The sequence below is a fragment of the Apium graveolens genome, chromosome 6, assembly GCF_009905375.1.
Source record: "Apium graveolens cultivar Ventura chromosome 6, ASM990537v1, whole genome shotgun sequence".
NCBI lineage: Eukaryota > Viridiplantae > Streptophyta > Magnoliopsida > Apiales > Apiaceae > Apium > Apium graveolens.
The window spans coordinates 278771743-278796201 of NC_133652.1; positions in this window are offsets into that span (position 1 = coordinate 278771743).

The window sequence follows — 24459 nt, forward strand, 5'->3', positions numbered from 1 at the left end:
ATTAAACTTGCTACACTTGGTTTATATATCACCAAGTACATGATAAAAAGACAAGATAATAAGACAAACTGTATCTAGTCTAACTTCATGTTGCTATACTTCTCTTTCAAGCATCATTGAATATCATCTGTTTAGCATGGAAATGAAAATAATTCTTTGTTCTCTAAATCCTTCAAATAGGCTGCCACATTCCATTTTCATACAACCAATGCATATGACTGTCAAGTCACTATCAATTGCTCTTTTGAATTTGAACATCAGTTGAAACTCAGATTGATCATCCGTTAGAACTTTGTCTGATCATCCGTTGAAACTCTGTTTGATGATCCGTCGAGACTTATATTGATCATCCGTTGAAGCTTTGTAAATCATCTGTTGAGACTGTCTTCTTGATAGGTAACTCCACTTCATTTACACAAGATTACAAGGCATCTAATATTTACAATTAACCATCCTATCTTGCATATCAATCTAGTAGTTAACATGACTTTAACAATCTACAACATCTAGTTCACTAAGCTATCCAAGTATGCAGAAATGTGCTACTAGCCTTATTGTTACATAAGCTATTCTTTCAACGAATGTTGAAAATGTTCATCCGTTGAAAGCTACAAAATTCACTTAACTAAAATCTACTAAGTGTTTTGTTCAATTTATCATCAAGTACATAACATATTCCTAACAATCTCCCCCAATTTATGTCTACTAGAATTGTAGCCATAAATTAAGAGAAACTTGATGATAACAAAATAGTCTATGAATACAGAATGAAATATAGTAGATTAAAATTTCAAGTGCTACAGTATATTGAAAATTCTCACAAAGAAAGATTTGTAGAGTGTCTTACAGATCATTTTCAAGGCACTCCTCTAGATTGAGCAAATTAAGGTCATTTTCTTTTTTACCCTGGCTTCTTTCCCAGCTTCACATCATTCTCTTCAATCTGACATTTGAGTTATCTAACAATTCTGATTCATCCTCATTTGTTAGATCCAGCTTTTCTTGCATTTCTTTGAGAGTTTCATTGCTAGCAATCTATAGCTGATCTTCCAATCTGAAGAATCTTCTACTGTTCTTTTCATCCTTGAACTCCATGATCTAGTATGGCCTCAAATGCACTTTATCTCCAGTGAAAGGAATAGTCAATACTCTAGGGAGTGCATTTGGTCCTCTTCAACTATTTCTTATCTCCTCAATCTTATTTAGTACCATTTTTTTGGCTACTATATTGAATTCAATGTTTTTCTTGATTGAGGAGAAGACAGTCACCAAAGTTGTATAGCCTTCATTGAGAATTCTGTGAAGTGGCCATGTAATTTTTTTACCCCCCCTTGTACCTGAAGACTAGTCTCTCTGGAAGGTTCTTGTAGGCATCAATAGATTTGACTTCTTCAAGCTCTTTCAGATAGAGATTTATGTCTGAAAATTCTTTGATGTCACATATGAAGAGTTGATCTCCTTTGTTGATAGTAGGTTTGGGTTTGGCCACTTGCTTGGATTTGAGCTTGGTAGGCTTGACTGTTTTGACCACTCTTTCTTTTGTCTTCCTTTGTTTGGCAAAGATGGGAAGGTTTAGATCAGGAAGAAGCAAGATGTCCCAATCTATAAGCTCATCCTTTGGAACAACAGGATCACCATGAAAGGTGATATTAGGATCAACCTTGAATTCAACTTCCTTCACAGTAGGTATGGTTGATTGGCTTGAGGTTGTAGATAGGGCTGGCATGTAGTCTTCCTTGTCTTCATTAAAATTTATCTTCCTCTTTGCATGCATCTTGTATCTAAACTTCCTTTTTAACTGCTTTGGTTCTTCTTTCTTTCCTTCACCCAGATTCTCTGTTGGCAAAACAGTTTCTGTGATTGCAGGCTTCTTAGCTTGGTTCTTGGTTTTTAAAGCAGTTGCTTTTGTTATTGTTTGAGCCTTACCTTTTCCTCTTTCTTAGCCTCTGCAAATTGTGAGTGTCCAGCCACTACACAGACCAATTTTCCATTTATGTAGATATTAGCAATCATTTTCTTTAGCACTGAGTCTCTAGGGTCCTTGAAGAAAGCTATAGACCTTCCAAGCAGCTTCTTTTCATCTGGCCTAGGGGTTTCATATGATAGGTCCGGTGCATTTTTGTCTGAGGTTTTTGGATAATTTCTTTTTGGCTTAAAAATCCCAATGGCCTTTGAAGACTTGATTGTTGAGAGTTGACCCCTTTCAAAGTTCTCTAGGCTCATCTCATCAGCTGAAATTTGTCCCAATTGAGAGAAGTGAGAAAAGACCTTGTCTATCTTCTCAACTGGACCAAACTTCTTTTGAATTTCTTCATCAATCTTCTTCCATTTGTCATCCAGTTATTTTTCAACTGCTGCAACATCAAACTTTTTAGATTTCTCATTTGATTTCAACTTAGCAGCTGCTATCTTGATTAGATCAATGTTGTCCAAGGCTGGTGGCTTTGGGAAAGTCACTGCTGGAACAATTACTTTGCTTACTTGAATTTTGAGCACTTGTTCCTGTTAGTGTAGGTGCCCTAGAGGCAATACATTATTCTTTTATAATCTTTATGTCAGTTGATCATTCAATAAATGTATTTATTATGACCTTAATTACTGCGATATTTTGTTAGCATAATAAATGTCCTTAGAATCGTGATACAAATTGTATAGTTTAAGTACATGACTTGAACTTGAGATTATATAATATATCATATTCTTAAAGGTCCCTAGTCGAGTATTATTATATAGGACAATAATAATACATAGATAGACTAGTATGTTGTTTGACAAGATAACCACATCTCATTGGTTATAAGTATGGGGATACTAAAGTCAATACATAGGTACATGTGAGAGTACAGGGTACTGGACAGACCCACAATGAGATTCTTCATGTTTAATAAAGTCATAAGAAAGACTCACAGTGATAATGGTGTAACGATCCTTTGACTTGAAATCATTATATTTCTATACGAGGATTAATATACTTTGACTACATTAAAAGTTACTTTTGATCGGGTGATGATAAAAGTGGACATCGGGTATATCATGAGTCGTATGAGAAATATGAATGATAGATAAAGGATTTAACCCTTCTATAATTAGGAGAGATATTATTGGCCTCTTGATTGAGTGAGATTATAAAAGTATGGCCATGCTCAAATAATGATTTGTCTCGATAATCTACTCATGGATCAAGTAAACCCGGATTAAATGTTGAAGAGGATGACTAAATACATGCCTCGAGTTTAATCTATAATATGTATGGTTAAAGGGATTATATTACACGAAAAATATTAATCACGAAAGGTTTTATCTAATCACGATTTAATTATTGTTTAATTGGGTAACAATGATGTATTACTAGGTACCGCTCATTGTTTATAATTTTATTAGAGAATAAAATTATTGTCAATTAAATAATAGCCTATAGGGTCGCACAAATAGAGCACTTAATGGAATAGTTAATTTAAATTATAGATTTAAATTAATTGATGATTATTTGAATTTTATTATAATTAAGTAAGACTTAATTGAGATAATATAAATTCGAATTAAAAGGAATGTTTTTTCCCATAATAATTAAGTATGACTTAGTTATTAATTAAATAATAGAAATTCATTTTTATTATTTAATCCAATACCTACTAGGGTTGGGCTTTGCTATTATGGGCCTTTTTAATCAGCCATTATAAATAGATAATGAGAGGTTAAAGAGGCTTGTACGTTTTTAAGAAAAAAAACCTAGCAGCAAAGAGAGGCAAAGACAATTCAGATCGTCAAGAAGGAGGCTAGTACATCCATTCCGTAGTCAAGTTCGTGAGACGTTCTTGAAGGTGCTCGTGTGGATACCATAGAGGTGTTTCTCCGAGAGGTAGACACAAAGCGTGCTAGCTAGGATCTCCGTTGAGTTCGTGAAAGTTAAGCTCTTGAAAGGTATGATTCGTTATCTCCATAATCTGCCCATAATTATACATGGATCCTGTTTTGGGTTTCGAAATTTTTGTTTTATTTACATTTATCCGCTGCATTTTATGCCTTCGGAACCTAACAATGGCATCAGAGCTACGTGTATAAGGGGCTGATTTGGTTACGTGTTTACTGTATTTTTACAAGTATGCATGTGTGATGAGTCTGCCATGATAACAGTTATGTTATATGAGTCTGCCATGATAACAGTTATGTTATATGAATGATATGATGAATCTATTAATGATCTATATGATGATACTAGTATGTTTAAGATCTGCCATGACTCATATGTATGCGATCTCTTAAAATATGTATACTGATACATGTTTTTGGTAACAGGGATATGGATCGTGTGTATACTGATACATGCTTCTGGAATAGTATTCTGATACATGTTTTGCTAGTATTCTGATACTTGATTTTGCTAGGTCGATCCGCGTGCTTAGGGTTTTATTTTTAATTTGTGCTTATGACATATGCTTTACTTATTTATTATTCTTGATTGGATCATGATAAGTGATAAATAGTATGTCATCTTTATATGATCTATCATGTTCTTTAATGGTTACTTGAGCATGGTGCATAGTTATGGCCTTAAGACCTTAGTTGTAATGGTTTATTCTTTTTGTTTGTAATAAATACGACTTGCATGTCATTTTCTATTTGTAGTTGTTTTATCTCGAATGTAACTCGAGTTCTTTTGTAAGTTCATTAGTATAATTCTTAAGTAACATCCAAGAAGGACAAGGGAAAGAGGAGGCATCCTATGGAGGCCAAGCAGACAATGGAAGCAATAGAGAAGACATATGTAATAGTTATTTTTTACACCATAGACTGACCTTGATCTTTTCATTAGCCTGAAAAGATCACATAGGATTGGGCCATAACTATTGCACGTTTACTTTACGCACTTTTCATATGATGTATAAATAGTATGTGTAGAGTAGAAAATGCATGTTTTAATTAGATTAATGATGCATGTATGTATTACATACATCACCCATGCCATGCCTTTAAACAAGATAAAATCTGTAACAACTCAAGATTTAAAATTAACAAACGATCATGAGATTCTCGTGTTTATGAAACACGGAATAAAATACGAATTTTCTTTATTTCTGACATGGGGCGATTTTGTCAACAACGGGTTCATAGAACTTGTAAGGCTGTGGGTTTTAAGCGAGACCGATGTGACTTCTCCACTACCTGGAAATCAAACCATTGACGAGTATTGATTTGAAGTATTTTATTCAAGGAAAAATTGGGAATCTCTTTATGATGGGATCATGATCGTTCTAAATTAAAAATCCCTAAGTAAAAATATTAAGTTTTAATCAGATGCTTTCCAATGAATGAACACTCATTAAATCCTAGATCGATAAGGGGAAGGGCTGTCAGTGGCAGGGGACTCCTATCTATCATGGTGAAATGCGACGAATATAAACGGTTATATTCGGACGTTGTATCATTGGGTCTAACTTAACTGAGTCATCATAATAAGGTGAATATAAACGGTTATATTCAACTATTATGAACTTAGAAGCATAGAGTTTGGTTAAAAATCTATTAGATAGATAAGATCAATTGTTGTTCACCAAATTATCCAAGAATTATATATGATATAATTGACAACTGTTGTCTACCTAAATAATCATGTTTTAAGGATACCGGTGGTTGACTTAGAACATGACGAAATATGGATCTTGGCTCACTAGAAAGATTTATGGGATATACTTTCCGAATTAATAGTTAGGGCTATTAATTTGATAAAAAATAGTGGGAGATATATTATGAATATATCATAATCATATGAACATAAAATTTTAACTCAGACAATCTAATGTTTATTTTGCGCTTTTATTATTATAGATACTGAGTAATGGCAAACAACACAAACACACTGTCCGTACGTTCAGTCCTTGAGAAGGACAAGCTGACAGGAGGAAACAACTTCCTAGACTGGCAGAGGAATTTAAGGATTGTCCTCAGGCAGGAGCGCAAGCTTCATGTCATTGATATTCCTCCTCCAGGCCCCCTTCCTGAGGGTGCTACTGCTGATGAACGAGCAGCACGCACAAGGGATGAGAATGATGCAAATGATGTTGCATGTCTTATGTTGGCAACTATGAGTGCTGAGCTTCAAAGACAACATGTGCATATGGATGCATATACTATCAATGAGCACTTGCAAAGCATGTTTGCAAGCCAAACTCGTCAAGAAAGGTTCAACACGAGTAAGTCACTTTTTAATTGCAAACAAGGGGCGAGTGAACCAGTTGGCCCACATGTTCTGAAGATGATTGGTTACATTGAGTACCTTGAAACTTTGGGTTTCCCGATTGGTCCGAAAACTGGTATTGACCTAATCATGAATTCTTTGAACAACAAATTCACTCAGTTTGTTGTGAACTACAATATGAATGAATTTGACAAAACACCTACTGAATTGTTGCATATGTTGAGAACATATGAGACCAACATGAAGACAGCTGAACCTGCTCCCATACTGATGGTGGGAAATAAAGGTAAGGCCAAAGGGAAGGGCAAATGGAAGGGTAAGAAGAAGATTGGATCTGATTCTACACCCAAGCCAAAGTCAGGTCCCAAACAGGATTTGAAGCCTAAAGGTGGTGTGGCCAAGGGTGAATGTCACTACTGTAAGAAAGATGGTCACTGGAAGAGAAACTGTCCAATTTACTTGGAGGATCTGAAGAAAAAGAAAGCAGTTCAGATTTCTGGATCAGGTATTTATGTTATAAAAGTCAATTTGTCTATTTCTACATCTTGGGTATTTGATACTGGATGTGCTTCTCACATTTGTATAAATGTGCAGGGCCTGCAGAGAAGTAGAACTTTGGCTAAGGGATAAGTGGACCTAAGAGTAGGCAATGGAGCAAAAGTTGCTGCTTTAGCTGTAGGGACTTATTATTTATCTATGCCCTCTGGGCTTGTTTTAGAACTAGAAGACTGTTTTTATGTGCCTGCGATTCGCAGAAACGTTATTTCTGTTTCTTGTTTGGACAAGAAAGGTTTTTCGTTTACAATAAAGAACAACCGTTGCTCTTTTGCTTTGAATGATTTAACCTATGGTGTTGCGCGTTTATTTAATGGTTTATATGTTCTTGATTTAGATAACCCTGTCTATAATATAGAAAACAAGCGACTTAAAATGAATGACTCAAATCAAACATAGCTCTGGCATTGTCGTCTAGGCCACATAAATGAGAAACGCATATCCAAATTACATAAGGATGGATACTTGGATAAGTTTGATTTTGAATCATACCAAGAATGCGAATCTTGTTTGCTTGGTAAGATGACTAAAGCCCCTTTCACTGGTAAGGGTCAAAGGGCCACTAAACGTCTGGAGCTAATACATAGTGATGTATGTGGCCCAATGCGTGTAATGGCTAGAGGAGGCTACTACTACTTCATAACATTTACTGATGATTTCAGTAGATATGGATATGTATATCTTATGAAGAACAAATCCGATTCTTTTGAAAAATTTAAAGAATACAAGGTTGAAGTAGAGAAGCAAATTGGCGGAGATGCAAGTATTAAGATCTTATGATCCGATCGTGGGGGTGAATACTTAAGCACCGAATTTAGAGAGTATTTGAAAGAGTGTGGTATTGTATCACAACTCACTCCGCCAGGAACACCTCAATGGAATGGAGTTTCAGAGAGGAGAAATCGCACCTTGTTGGACATGGTGCGATCGATGATGAGTCATGCAGATCTTCCAATTAGTTTCTGGGGTTATGCTGTTGAAACAGCGGCTTTCACACTTAACCGTGTTCCTACTAAGAAGGTTCAAAAGACTCCATATGAGATATGGAAGGAGAAACGGTCAGGCATGAACTTTATGAAAGTTTGGGGATGTAAGGCGTTTGTGAAACGTCAAGAATCTGACAAGCTTGGACCTAAATCCGAAGAGTGCATTTTTGTAGGATACCCTAATGAAACAAAGGCGTATTATTTTTATAGTCCTTCTGAGCAGAAAGTGTTTATTGCTCGAGATGCTGTCTTCATGGAAAGAGATTTTATTTCCAAAAGAAACAGTGGGAGAACTATAGATCTCGATGAAGATCGAGAACCGCAAAATAGCATTGAACCTAAAGTGGAACAAGAGCAGAATAATGATAATGCTCAACAAACACAGGTTGTTCGTAGGTCTGGTAGATTTCGCCATGAGCCAGAGAGATATGGATTTCTCATGACTCAGTGTGGTGATTTGATGCTCATAGATGAAGATGAGCCTCTCACATACCAAGATGCTATGAACAGTCCAGACTCTAAGAGATGGCTTGAAGCCATGAAATCCGAGATAGATTCCATGTACGAAAACCAAGTATGGACTTTGGTTGATCCACCTGAAGGGGTAAAACCCATAGGGTGCAAATGGGTTTTTAAGAAGAAAAAGGGCATGGATGGAAATGTTCAGACCTATAAAGCTAGGCTGGTTGCAAAAGGTTTCAAACAAATTCATGGTATTGACTATGATGAAACTTTCTCACCAGTGGCTATGGTCAAGTCTATAAGGATTTTACTTGCCATTGCAGCATTCCATGATTATGAAATCTGGAAAATGGATGTCAAAACATCCTTCCTTAATGGAAGCCTTGAAGAGGATGTGTACATGACACAACCTGAGGGTTTTGTCGATCCAAGGAATGCTGACAAGGTATGTAAATTACGTCGATCCATTTATGGATTGAAGCAATCCTCTAGGAGATGGAATATCCGTTTTGATGAAATAGTCACAGAGTATGGCTTTGTTCAAAACGAAGATGAACCGTGTGTTTACAAGAAGGTTAGTGGGAGCTATGTGGCATTCATAGTACTATATGTTGATGATATACTACTAATGGGGAATGACATACCTTCTCTAAAGGCTGTTAAGACTTGTTAGGGAGCAATTTCTCCATTAAAGACTTAGGAGAGGCATCCTACATTCTAGGAATGAGGATCTATAGAGAAAGATCTAGAAGGATGATCGGTCTAAGTCAGAGCACATACATTGATAAGGTTTTGCATCGTTTTGGAATGCAAAATGCAAAAAGGATATATGTCCCCGTGTCTCAAGGGATAACGATCTCTAAGGACCAGTGTCCAAAATCATTGGATAAGAAGGACCACATGAATAAAGTTCCATATGCTTCAGTAATTCGATCTATCATGTATGCAATGGTATGTACTCACCGAGATGTCTCGTATGCTTTGAGCATGACGAGCAGATACCAGTCTAATCCGGGTGAAGGTCATTGGATGGCAGTTAAGAATATTCTTAAGTACCTGAAAAGAACTAAAGATTCATTCTTGGTGTATGGAGGAGAAGAGAAACTCGTTTTAAAAGGTTACACCGATGCATGTTTCCAAACAGACAGAGATGATACTGTATCACAGTCTGGTTTTGTGTTTTGTCTAAACGGAGGTGCTGTAAGCTGGAAGAGTTCAAAGCAAGAAATAGTAGCTGATTCTACAATGGAAGCTGAGTACATTGCAGCTTGTGAAGCATCTAAGGAGGTCGTTTGGATTCAAAAGTTCATTTCTGATTTGGGAGTGGTTCCATCGATCGCAGATCCCATTGATCTATACTGCGATAATAATGGAGCCATTGCACAGGCTAAAGAACCTAGATCACACTCCCGGGCTAAACATATACTCAGGAGATTTCACCTTATTCGAGAGATTAATGAAAGGGGTGATATACACATATGTAAAATGCACACAAATGATAACATTGCAGACCCACTGACCAAAGGCTTGTCGCAGCAGAAGCACGATGGTCACACTAGTTCCATGGATATTAGATATATGGGTGATTGGCTCTAGTGCAAGTGGGAGATTGTTAGTGTAGGTGCCCTAGAGGCAATACATTATTCTTTTATAATCTTTATGTCAGTTGATCATTCAATAAATGTATTTATTATGACCTTAATTACTGCGATATTTTGTTAGCATAATAAATGTCCTTAGAATCATGATACAAATTATATAGTTTAAGTACATGACTTGAACTTGAGATTATATAATATATCATATTCTTAAAGGTCCCTAGTCGAGTATTATTATATAGGACAATAATAATACATAGATAGACTAGTATGTTGTTTGACAAGATAACCACATCTCATTGGTTATAAGTATGGGGATACTAAAGTCAATACATAGGTATATGTGAGAGTACATGGTACTGAACAGACCCACTGTGAGATTCTTCATGTTTAATAAAGTCATAAGAAAGACTCACAATGATAATGGTGTAACGATCCTTTGACTTGAAATCATTATATTTCTATATGAGGATTAATATACTTTGACTACATTAAAAGTTACTTTTGATCGGGTGATGATAAAAGTGGACATCGGGTATATCATGAGTCGTATGAGAAATATGAATGATAGATAAAGGATTTAACCTCCTATAATTAGGAGAGATATTATTGGCCTCTTGATTGATTGAGATTATAAAAGCATGGCCATGCTCAAATAATGATTTGTCTCGATAATCTACTCATGGATCAAGTAAACCCGGATTAAATGTTGAAGAGGATGACTAAATACATGCCTCGAGTTTAATCTATAATATGTATGGTTAAAGGGATTATATTACACGAAAAATATTAATCACGAAAGGTTTTATCTAATCACGATTTAATTATTGTTTAATTGGGTAACAATGATGTATTACTAGATACCGCTCATTGTTTATAATTTTATTAGAGAATAAAATTATTGTCAATTAAATAATAGCCTATAGGGTCGCACAAATAGAGCACTTAATGGAATAGTTAATTTAAATTATAGATTTAAATTAATTGATAATTATTTGAATTTTATTATAATTAAGTAAGACTTAATTGAGATAATATAAATTTGAATTAAAAGGAATGTTTTTGCCCATAATAATTAAGTATGACTTAGTTATTAATCAAATAATAGAAATTCGTTTTTATTATTTAATCCAATACCTACTAGGGTTGGGCTTTGCTATTATGGGCCTTTTTAATCAGCCATTATAAATAGATAATGATAGGTTAAAGAGGCTTGTACGTTTTTAAGAAAAAAAACCCTAGCAGCAAAGAGAGGCAGAGACAATTCAGATCGTCAAGAAGGAGGCTAGTACATCCATTCCGTAGTCAAGTTCATGAGACGTTCTTGAAGGTGCTCGCGTGGATACCATAGAGGTGTTTCTCCGAGAGGTAGACGCAAAGCGTGCTAGCTAGGATCTCCGTTGAGTTCGTGAAAGTTAAGCTCTTGAAAGGTATGATTCATTATCTCCATAATCTGCCCATAATTATACATGGATCCTGTTTTGGGTTTCGAAATTTTTATTTTATTTACATTTATCCGCTGCGTTTTATGCCTTCGGAACCTAACAGTTCCCCCTCACTTGTTGACTCCCCTTGGCTAACTGGAATAATATCTTTCTTCCCCTTTTTGTTAGCATCTAGTTGAGTGGAGGTTAAAGTTTATGCAACCACCAGTTTTTGAAGTAGCAGAGTTTGTTGGGATTGATGAAGATGAATTTCAGTAATGGAAGTTTTCAGGGTTTTGAGCCTTTTATCAAAGGAATCCACCTTGCTAGTTAGATATGAATTTTTCCTTAGTTTTTTATCGATATCTAGCATAGTTGTGCTAGGAACCAATCTCTCAATAACATCCTTTTTGATTTGATCAATTTCAGTCTTAAGTTCAGTGACATCCTGATTTTGTTTAAGAGATTGAATTTGATGCAGTTGAAGAGAGTGCAGATGTGCTTGTAGAAGGCTCTTGGTGTTGGCATTTATAGCAGTTTGAAGAGCTATCTGAGTTTGATGATTGATGTGAGACACAGTAGATTTGAAATGGTGCTCATCACATGCTTTGGAAAATGACCAAGATGGCGTGCTTGATCTTGAGCTAGGGCCTGCTTCTCCCCTATGTCCATGAACTCTTCTTCATCATCATCTTCATCCCCAAAAATATCCTCAGAGCCACCAGTTCCATAATCAACAACATCACCAACTGTGGGTGGCATGGTTGTGATGACATCTTTAGCTCTTTGCATGGAGGCAGTAGTATGTACCAAATTGAGTATTCTTTTTGCAGCCACATTGTCCTGTTCAGCCAAAACTCGATAAGCTGAAACAGGGTGAGTAAATGCATCAGCTTCATAAGAAACAGAATCTAAGACAGCTTGATATTCTTGGTGAATTAGTTGTTTCTTTTCAGCCTCATTGACATCCATTAACTCACTTACAATGGGTTCTTCACATCCTTCTGTACCTGCTTTTCTCTCATTTTCTTGCATCAAGGGCTCCCCTTGGCTTCCCACCCTCACCTTCACCTACTAAGGTAGGACTCCACTCACTCATTTTTTCCAAGCTAGAAGAAAGAGCTTGCAGATTTTCACACTTTTCCTCTTTTTTTCCTGAGAGCAACTTAGCCTCTCACTCAAATCACTCCCTTACCTCAGTCCTAAGAGTGATTGTACAACTACTAGATCATCTTCACTTGTAATAATTGTTGAAGATTGAAGTGGTGCAGTGATGTTCAGCGGATGAGGAACATCCATCGAAATAGTAGTTGAGAGTTTCAATAGATGACTGCTGTTAAGCACATCTGTCGAGATACAATCACTTGTCAATGGATGAACAATATCTGTTGAGATAGTGGAAATGAAAGAGTTTGGAGTAGAGACTATTGTTGAATCCTGGTGATTGATTTGAGATATTGCACAGATGTTTCAGTAGACTCATAAAAAAATGGCAAATAAGCCAACAAATCATCTAAAAGATGATGCTCACTTGCTTGGATTTTTGGCCCCTCTATGAGAGTTAAAGATGGAGAATCAGGGATTGATGTATGAATCATATCAACATCTAGTGAATGTGTGGGTGAGTTTGGTGTGTTAGGTGCTTCAATTATTAAAGATTTTGGCTGTGACTCCACATTTATTGGAGCCACATCAACCTGACTTTGAGAAGGTACATGTACTGAGTCTTTGTCTGCAGTAGGCACAGTGTGTGCACCCTGTGTATCCCCAATAGTTTTGGATTTCTTCCTTCTGGCATAAGTTTGGGGTGAGCTTGTGTCCCTTACCCTTTTGGTCTGTGCTCTTGGCTAAGTGCTTAGTTCAATAGTCACATCCTTTTGGGAGGATGCAACTAGCAATGAGCTAATGTCCTTATTAAGCATTACAGTTTGTTGGGAAACTATAGTGTGGCTAGGCTGGGATTCACTCACCTCTCCAACCTTATTCTCAGGGCTTCTTTTATGTTCACCCTTTCCCTCACCAATCTCACTCCCCTCCACACTCCCCTCTTGGTTTTTAGTGGATTTTATAACTAGCTTCTGTTGAGAGAAACTAGAGGGGGCTTTCTTTGACCTTGATTTTGAAACTTTTGGTTTTGTGGCTTGGGTAGGCATCTGTTTGGTCACATTCACAAATGCCATTGCCACAGTTAATGGCAAAGAAGTAGGTGGTTGAGAAATAGTGGTATAGACAGAAACATTTACTTCACTTACCTTAGGCAACTCCATGATTGGCATGTACACAAGTGTAACATCCTTGTGATGATTTTCCCTGTTCAAGTCAGCAATAATTCTCCTCTCTTGGACCCAACAAGCCAACTTGTTTGTTGGGTTCTCAATTGTGAGATTCTCAGAAACAAAATTAGTTAGCATCATGAAAAATTTAGCATAATAGATATTCTTAGACCTCTTCTTTATGTCTCCTAATTTACTTCATATCTCATAGATAACATAAGTGCTAAAGTTAAAGTACTTATCACTAAGAAGCATATAAAGCATGTGCACAAGTGAGTAAGATACTGCATCAACATTTGCTAATTTTTCCAAAAAAATACCTTAATAAATGAATCACACAAGAGCTCCATTCTTTTCTAAGACCTAATCTCCTAACATCACCTAGTTTAGTGGCATCAAGAGCATAGCCCATAGAAACTAGCATGTTACTCACATCAGTGTTAGTGTGTGGAGCAAGTGTTTTATTTTCAGGCAATCTAAAGCATTTTTCAATAGCATCACAGTTAACACAGTGTTCATTACCTTTGAGAGTAAAGGTAATAGTCTTGTCCTTGGAGTTGAACACTGATGTAGTCCAAATTTCCTCAACAACTTCACAGTAGATGGTTGGAGATTCAAGCATGGCATAATTCAATTTGCAGTTCAGTATGAAGTCCATCATCTTGTGATAATCCTCATATGTCGGAATCTGCTTGTTCACCAGAGCCACAAAGTTGTTCTTTTCATAGACAAACCCAATTGAGGACATAATCTTGACTACGGGTGCCATTGATGTGATTGAGTTTAGTTGTAGAGAGAAAGTATTTGCTTTGGAGAAGAAGAGAGTAAGAAAAATTGCTTTGAGAATGATAAAAGAAAAGATTAGAAATGAATTTTTCTTTTATACTATCTCATAAATAAACTGTCAAAAATTAAAAAGTGAAATAAAGTGACCAATCAAATTAACCCAAAATAGCCGTTTAAAAATAAGAAAAACTGTCAAAATTCTAAGATTATCCGCTGAAATATACATACATGCTGTAAGTAAATTCGACGGATGATGCTCAAAATTAACGGCTAAAATTGAGTACAATTCGACGGATGATGACAAAATTACCCAGAGTAATAATTGATACTTTGATGGATGCCATAATTCAACGGATGTTCATTTTCAACGGATGTTATTCTGGCTGCTACACAAATTGCTTGGACATCTAAAATAGATTAAGAGTAATTAAGCATACCTAACTCACTTACCAACCTAGTGAAGGTGGATTCATCAAGTAGCTTGGTAAAGATATCTGCAAGTTTTTTTTCACTTGGAATAAAATGAAGTTCCACAGTACCATTCATAATATGCTCTCTAATGAAATGGTACTTGACGTCAATGTGCTTGGTCCTTGAATGTTGAACTGGATTCTCAGTGATGGAAATAGCACTTGTGTTATCACAGAAAATAGGAATCTTATTCACCTGTAGACCATAGTCCAACAGTTGATTTTTCACTTATAAAATCTGTGCACAGCAACTACCAGCAGCAATATATTCAGCTTCAGATATAGAGGTAGAAACTGAATTTTGCTTTTTACAGATGCGGAATACTAGCTTGTTTCCTAGAAATTGACAGGTTTCTGTTGTACTTTTTCTATCAATTTTACAACCTGCATAATCTGCATCTGAATAACCAGTTAGATCAAAGCCAGAATCTCTAGGGTACAAAATGCCAAGTTTTTGTGTTCCCTTGAGATATCTGAAAATTCTTTTAATAGCTATTAAATGAGATTCTCTAGGATCAGCCTGAAATCTAGCACAGAGACAAGTTGCAAACATTATATCTGGCTTACTATCTATTAAATACAAAAGTGAGCCAACCATACCTCTATAGGTTGAAATATCCAAAGACTTTTCAGTTGTGTTTAATTCAAGTTTAGTTGTAGTGGCCATGGGAGTTTTTGCAGATGTGCAATCCATTAGATCAAACTTCTTCAAAAGATCATAAATATATTTGGTTTGACTAATGAATATTCCATCACCAACTTGCTTAACTTGTAAACCAAGAAAGTAAGTTAGTTTTCTCATCATGCTCATTTCATATTTACTTTGCATCAATTTGGCAAACTTTTTGCAAAGTTTTTCATCTGTAGAGCCAAATATAATATCATTTATATAAATTTGAACAAGTATACTAGAGCCATTAACATTTCTAAAGAATAAGGTTTTGTCAACAATACCTCTAGTGAAGTGATTTTCTGAGAAAAACTTTGACAAAGTATCATACCAGGCTCTAGGTGCTTGCTTTAATCCATAAAGTGCTTTCAAAGGATAGTAGACATATTCTGGAAAATTTGGGTCTTCAAAACCAGGAGGCTGACTGACATAGACTTCCTCCTCCAAATCTCCATTTCGAAAGGCACTTTTGACATCCATTTGATAGACTTTGAAATTGGCGTGGGCTGCATAGGCTAAGAAGATTCTGATGACTTCAAGTCTTGCAACAGGAGCAAAGGTTTCATCAAAATTAATCCCTTCTTGTTGACAGTAGCCCTTAGCAACCAATCTAGCTTTATTTCTGACCACTATGCCATTTTCATCCATCTTGTTTCTGAATATCCACTTGGTATCAATAGGATTCTTTCCTTTAGGCTTGGGTACCAGCTTCCATACTTTATTCCTTTCAAATTGGTTTAGCTCCTCTTGCATAGCTAAAACCCAATCAAGATCCAACAGAGCTTCTTCTATCTTTTTATGCTCTTCTTGAGATAGAAAGCGGCTATATAGACATTCATCTTGAGTTGATTTCCTTGTTTTCACTCTTGAAGATGTATCAACAATGATCAGTTCAAATGGGTGATCTCTAGTCCACTTTCTCTGTTGAGGTAGATTAGCTCTAGATGAAGAAGCCTCATTGTTGTCTTGATGTGTGATAGCATTTTGCTTGGAAGAAACTCCCCCTGAGTTTGTGGATCTTTGACTAGTAGTTGGGGTCCTTTCTGATTGTGATCTGTATTGGCCCTCAATTTCTATTGATGATTCAACAGATGTTGAATTTTGCCTTTCGACGGATGATGGAGATTGTCTTCCAACGGATGATGCACTTGGTCTATCGACGGATGTTGAATTATGTGCTTTATTAGTTGTAGATTTTCTGTATTTTCCTTAGACATTTGTTCTTGATCACTTTCATCATCACCGTCTTCACAAACCATCTCAACATTGTCAAATTTGAGGCTTTTATGGAAATCTCCATCTTGCAGTCCTTCAATCTTTTTGTCATCAAACACAACATGTACAGATTCCATAACAATGTTGGTTCTGAGATTGTAGACTCTATATGCTTTTCTAACAGCATATCCCACAAAAATGCCTTCATCTGCTTTGGCATCAAACTTCCCATGTTGATCAGTTTGATTCCTTAAGATATAGCATTTACAGCCAAAGACATGAAGGAAGTACAGTGTTTCCTTCCTATTCTTGAACAATTGGTAGGGTGTCATGAATTTTGCTTGATTGACCAAAGAAATATTATGAGTGTAGCAAGCAGTATTTATAGCTTCAGCCTAAAAGTATGTTGGTAACTTTGATTCTTCTAGCATTGTCCTTGCAGCTTCAATAAGAGATATGTTTTTCCTTTCCACCACACCATTTTGTTGTGGGGTTCTTGCTGCTGAGAATTCATGCATGATCCCATTCTCTTCACAAAATAATCTCATCACAGAATTCTTGAACTCAGTTCCATTGTCACTCCTGATTCTTCTTACTTTGAAATTAGGATGATTGTTGACTTGTCTTATGTGATTGATGATGATTTCACTAGCTTCATCTTTGGACTTGAGAAAATATGTCCAAGAGAACTTTGAGAAATCATCCACAATTACTAGACAGTACCTTTTCTTTGAGAATGACAATATGTTTACTGGTCCAAATAAATCCATGTGCAGTAATTGTAGAGGTTCTTCAATTGTTGAATCAAGCTTCTTTCTGAATAATGCCTTGATTTGTTTTCCTTTGTGACATGCATCACACAGTCCATCCTTTGAGAATTCCACTTGAGAAATACCTCTTACCAAATCTTTCCTGACTAGCTCATTCATTGTCTTGTAGTTAAGGTGGGACAACTTCTTATGCCATAGCCAACTTTCATCTTGACTTGCCTTGCTAAATAGACAAGTGACAGATTCTACATTTGATGAGTTGAAATCAACTAGGTACATATTTCCTTTTCTCACTCCAGTGAGAACCACTTTGTTGCTTCTCTTGTTAGTCACAACACAGGCTTCAGAATTAAATATTACTGAGTTGCCCTTGTCACAAAGCTAGATGATACTCAACAAATTATGCTTGAGTCCATCCACTAAGGCAACCTCTTCAATGATGATATTATCTTTTGAAATCAAGCCATATCCCACAGTGTAACCCTTGTTGTCATCTCCAAAAGTGATACTTGGGCCAGCCCTTTCCTTGAACTCAGTGAGCAGGGTAGAATCTCCAGTCATGTGCCTTGAGCACCCACTATCCAAATACCAAAGATTCTTTCTATTTCCCTGCACACATCAAAATCAAATCAAGTTGATTTTGGTACCCAAGTTTCCTTGGGTCCTGTCTTGTTAGCCTTTTTCTTAGGTTTCTTGGGTCTGTCTTCATTTGACTTAGGTACTTGAAGTTCATCCTTAGTCAATTGAGTAGAACCCTTAAAACCATTTATCATTGCAGAATTATCATGCACAACTTGATTGACATGGAAAGGCATATTTTGAGAAAACATGGTATTCCAGTATGGCATGCTAAATAAAATTTGTGGCATACTAAATGCAGCATATTAAGGATTTTGTGCAAATGGCATATTAGCATACTCTGCATTCAAATTATGTGCAGGCATAACATTCACAGGCATTGTAGGAATACATGGAAATGAAGGAGGTGCAGACATGGAAGCAGGCATAGCAAGTTTGCAATTAACAGACAAATGATTAACACTACCACACTTAACACAGATTTTTCTTGGTGCATATTTATCAGGTGTGTAGTTGTTATGTTTTTTAATTCCTACTTTCCCATTTCTATTGTTTTTCTTCTTAGATTCTGTTCTCACTTCAATTTTCTCCAATCTGTCATTTAATTGCTTAATGGACATATGCCCTATATTGACTCTCTTATTCTGTTTCACTTGACTTGTTTCTCCTGGAAAAAAGTTCTTAGAAACTGATCCATATTTTTCATTTAATTTGGCTAGCTTAGCTTTGCTAACTGGTTTACTTACACTCAACGGATCTGGCTCATTGTCTTTCGACGGATAATCCTTTTGATTATTCGACGGATAATTTTCATCATCCGTCGAATCCACATCCATTGAAAGTCCTTCAACCAGATTAGAATCAAGCTTCTCCTTGTTCTTTTTCCAGGCTGCATCATAAAAAGATTCCATACCTTGAACTTTAGTAATTTGAGCATGGATATCTCTAGAGGATTTCCATTCCTTAATTACTTCCTATTCTCGTTCAAGTTGCTTTCTTAAAATCTCCTCTTTCTTTAGAGATTCAGTCAATTCATCTTTGGCAGTCTTACATTCTATTTTCAGTTTTTCAAACTCAACAAATTGAGTTTCCAACACAATATTTCTTTCACTTAAGAACACATTGTTATCTTTAAGATTAGTGTTTTCTTTACTGAGAGACTTGAGTGTAACACGCAGATGATATAATTCAGTAGACATGTCATTTATGGCATCATTACACTCAGCTTTAGACAAATGTGATAGATTAGTGGTGATTACCTAATACTGGATGAACTGACTTCTGTTTCATCTGATTTGGCCATAAGTTCTAGATTGACATAGCTTGTATCTTCATCCTCTTCTAATCCATCTACATCCCAGACATTTTCCTATGTGATAAAAGCCCTTTTCCTTTTGTTTAAGTAACTTAAAATATTTCTGTTTGTAATCAATAGCCTCAAACTTCTTTTTACCAGAATCAGACTTTCTACATTCACTAGCAAAATGACTAGCCAAGCCACACTTGAAACATTTGAATTTAGACTTATCAACCATATTTCTGTTGGACTTTGTTGCTCCAAAATTCTTCTTGAATTTGAGCTTGGCAAACTACCTGGATAGAAAAGCAAGATACTCATCTATGTCATCCATGTCATCTTGACTAAACTGGTCTTCGTGTTCAGCTACTAGCCCTTTTCCTTTGCCTTCACAAACTCTAAGGTTTGGTGCAGATTCAACAGCTTCAACCTTTGTCTCCTTCTCCTTTTCTTGCTCAGCAACAAGTGAAATGGATCCTCCCTTCTTTCTTCCTTTCTCTAGCTTTTCATCTTGCTCTATTTCAAGCTCATAGGTCTTTAGAATTCCATACAGTCTATCCAAGGTGAATTCCTTGTTATCTTGAGAGTTTCTTAGTGAGACTGTTATGGGTTTCCAGTCCTTTGGTAGGGATCTAAGAAATTTGAGGTTTGAGTCCTTAGTTTGATAGACTCTTCCATGCAATTTTAGAGGATTTAGTAGCTTTTAAAATCTAATAACTATATCAGTGAGTGACTCACTTTCTTCACTGTAAAAATGCTCATATTGCTAAATCAAGAGTTGCATTTTGTTTTCCCTTACCTGCTCAGTTCCATCACATATAACTTGAATAGTTTCTCAAACATCCTTAGCAGTTTTGCAGTTTATGATGTTGTCAAACATGTCACCATCAACACCATTAAACAAAATGTTCATGGCCTTTTTATCTTTTCAAACTTGTTCAATGTCTGGATCAGACCATTCTACTCTAGGCTTTGGGACAGATGCTTCATTTCCTGTAGCAGCTCTCATAGGGACATGTGGACCTTTCTCTATACAGTCAACATATGCTTCATCTTGAGATAGGAGATGCAGGTGCATCTTCATCTTTCAATGGTAATAGTTGTTTTTGTCCAGAAATGGAATCTTTACTCCAACATCCTTTTTGCTCATCTTGTTAGTTGTTGTGATCTTTAAACTCTTTGTTCTTCAAGAGTTTGCTCTTATACCAATTGTTATTCCCAAACAATCTAAACAAGAATTACAGAAGGGGTTGAATGTAATTCTGGCTTCTTTTTGGATTTTAAGAATGATTCTTCTACAAATAAATAACTATGTTTGATTTTCAATAGTGTGAAATAAGAATATAACAGAAATCAAATCACAAAGCAATTAAATACAAGTATTTAAAAACTTTCTGGTGGATTGAACTTTCCCACCAGAGATATATATTAAGTAGAGAACTCTGTGATACAAATAGTACACAGCTGCTTACAAGTTGAATAACAAGAACTATAGAGAAATTCTTTACAGATTTTGCTTGATCTATTTCTCTAGTTTTTTGCTTACTAATTTGGATACATTTAACTTGCTACACTTGGTTTATATATCACCAAGATACATGATAAAAAGACAAGATAAAGACAAACTGTATCTAGTCTAACTTCATGCTGCTATACTTCTCTTTCCAGCATCTTTGAATATCATCTGTTTAGCATGGAAATGGAAATGCTTCTTTGTTCTCTAAATCCTTCAAACAGGCTGCCCCATTCCATTTACATACAACCGACGCATGTGAGTGTCAAATCACTATCAACTGCTCTTTTGAATTTGAACATCTGTTGAAACTCAGATTGATCATCCGTTGGAACTTTGTCTAATCATCCGTTGAAACTCTGTTTGATCATCCGTCGAGACTTATGTTGATCATTCATTGAAGCTTTGTAAATCATCCTTTGAGACTGTCTGCTTGATAGTTAACTCTACTTCTTTTACACAAGATTACAAGGCATCTAATATTTACAATTAACCATCTTATCTTGCAAATCAATCGGGTAGTTAAAATGACTTGAACAATCTACAACATCTAGTTCACTAAGCTATCCAAGTATGCAGAAATGTGCTACTAGTCTCATTATTACATAAGCTACTCTTTCAACGGATGTTGAAAATGATCATCCGTTGAAGGCTATAAAATTCACTTAACTAAAATCTACTAAGTGTTTTGTTCAAGTTATCATCAAGTACACAACATATTCTTAACAATCTCCCCCAATTTATGTCTACTAGAATTATTGCCATAAATTAAGAGAAACTTGATGATAAGAAAATAGTCTATGAATACATAATGAAATATAGTAGATTAAAATTTCAAGTGCTGCAGTATATTGAAAATTCTCACAAAGAAAGATTTATAGAGTGTCTTACAGATCATTTTCAAGGCGCTCCTCTAGATTGAGCAAATTAAGATCATTTCCTTTATTACCCTGGCTTCTTTCCCAGCTTCACATCATTCTCTTCAATCTGACATTTGAGTTATCTGAAAAATTCTGATTCATCCTCATTTGTTGGATCCAGCTTTTCTTGCATTTCTTTGAGAGTTTCTTTGCTAGCAATCTATAGCTGATCTTCCAATCTGAAGAATCTTATACTGTTCTTTTCATCCTTGAATTCCATGATCCAGTATGGCCTCAAATGCACTTTATCTCCAGTGAAAGAAATAGTCAATACTCTAGGGAGTGCATTTGGTCATCTTCAACTATTTCTTATCTCCTCAATCTTATTTAGTACCATTTTCTTGGCTACTATATTGAATCCAATGTTTTTCTTGATTGAGGAGAAGACAGTCACCAAAGTTGTATAGCCTTCATTGAGAATTCTGTGAAGTGGCCATGTAATTTCTTTACCCCCCCCTTGTACCTGAAGACTAGTCTCTCTGGAAGGTTCTTGTAGGCATCAATAGATCTGACTTCTTCAAGCTCTTCCAGATAGAGATTTATGTCTGAAAATTCTTTGATGTCACATATGAAGAGTTGATCTCCTTTGTTGACAGTAGGTTTGGGTTTGGCCACTTGCTTGGGTTTGAGCTTGGTAGGCTTGACTGTTTTGACCACTCTTTCTTTTGTCTTCCTTTGTTTGGCAAAGATAGGAAGGTTTAGATCAGGAAAAGGCAAGCTGTCCCAATATATAGGCCCATCCTTTGGAGCAATAGCATCACCATGAAAGGTGATGTTAGGATCAACCTTGAATTCAGCTTCCTTCACAGTAGGTATGGCTGATTGGGTTGAGGTTGTAGATTGGGCTGGCATGTAGTCTTCCTTGTCTTCATTAAAATTTATCTTCCTCTTTGCATGCATCTTGTATCTAAACTTCCTTTTTAACTGCTTTGGTTCTTCTTTCTTTCCTTCACCCAGATTCTCAGTTGGCAAAACAGTTTCCATGATTGCAGGCTTCTTAGCTTGGTTCTTGGCTTCTAAAGCAGCTTGCTTTTTTTGTTGTTTGAGCCTTACCTTTTCCTCTTTCTTAGCCTCTAAAAATTGTGGATGTCCAGCCACTACACAGATCAGTTTACCATTTCTGTTGATTTTAGCAATCCTTTTCTTTAGCACTGAGTTTCTAGGATCCTTGAAGAAAGTTATAGACCTTCCAAGAAGCTTCTTTTCATCTGGCCTAGGGGTTTCATATGATAGGTCCGGGGGATTTTTGTCTGAGGTTTTTGGATAATTTCTTTTTGGCTTAAAAATCCCACTGGCCTTTTGAGACTTGATTGTTGAGGGTTGATCCCTTTCTAAGTTCCCTAGGCTCATCTGATCAGCTGAAATTTGTCTCAATTGAGAGAAGTGAGAAAAGAACTTGTCTTTCTTCTCAATTGGACCAAACTTCTTTTGAATTTCTTCATCAATCTTCTTCCATTTGTCATCCAGTTCTTTTTCAACTGGTGCAAAATCAAGCTTTTTAGATTTCTCATTTGATTCCAACTTAGCAGGTGCTATCTTGATTAGATCAATGTTGTCCAAGGCTGGTGGCTTTGGGAAAGTAACTGCTGGAACAATTACTTTGATTACTTGAATTTTGAGCACTTGTTCCCCTCACTTGTTGACTCCCCTAGGCTAACTGGAATAATATCTTTCTCCCCCTTTTTGTTAGCATCAGGTTGAGTGGAGGTTGAGGTCTGTGCAGCCACCAGTTTCTGAAGTAACAGAGTTTGTTGGGCTTGATTAAGATGAATTTCAGTAATGAAAGTTCCAGGGTTTTGAGCCTTTTGTCTAAGGAACCCACCTTGCTGGTTAGATCTGAATTTTTCCTTAGTTGTCTGTTGATATCTAGCATAGTTGTGCTTGGAAACTTGGCATCCAATCTCTCAGTAACATCCTTTTTTATTAGATCAGTTTCAGTCTTCAGTTCATTGACATCCTGATTTTTTTTAAGAGATTGAATTTGATGCAGTTGAAGAGAGTGCAGATGTGCTTGTAGAAGGCTCTTGGTGTTGGCATTTATAGCAGTTTGAAGAGCTATTTGAGTTTGTTGAATGATGTGCGACAGAGTAGATTTGAAATGGTGCTCATCACATGCTTTGGAAAATAACCAAGATGGTATACTTGATCTTGAGCTAGGGCCTACTTCTCCCCTATATCCATGAACTCTTCTTCATCATCATCTTCATCCCCAAAAAGATCATCAAAACCACCAGTTCCATAATTAACATCATCGCCAACCGTGGGTGGCATGGCTGTGATGGCATCTTTAGCTCTTAATATAGAGGCAGTAGTATGTACCAAATTGAGCATTCTTTCAGCAGCCCTATTGTCCTGTTTAGCCAAAACTTGATAAGCTAAAACAGGGTGAGTAAATGCATCAGCTTCATAAGAAATAGAATCTAACACAGCTTGATATTCTTGCTGAATTAGTTGTTTCTTATCGGCCTCATTGACATCCATTAACTCACTTACAATGGGCTCTTCCCATTCTTCTGTACCTGGTTTTCTCTCATTTTCTCTCTTTTCTTGCATCAAAGACTCCCCTTGGCTTTCCACCCTCACCTTCACCTACTAAGGTGGGACTCCACTCACTCACTTTTGCAAAGCTGGAAGAAATAGCTTGCAGATTTTCACTCTTTTCCTCTCCTTTTTCCTGAGAGCAACTCAACCTCTCACTCAAATCACTCCCTTCCCTCTGTCCTAAGAGTGATTGTACAACTACTA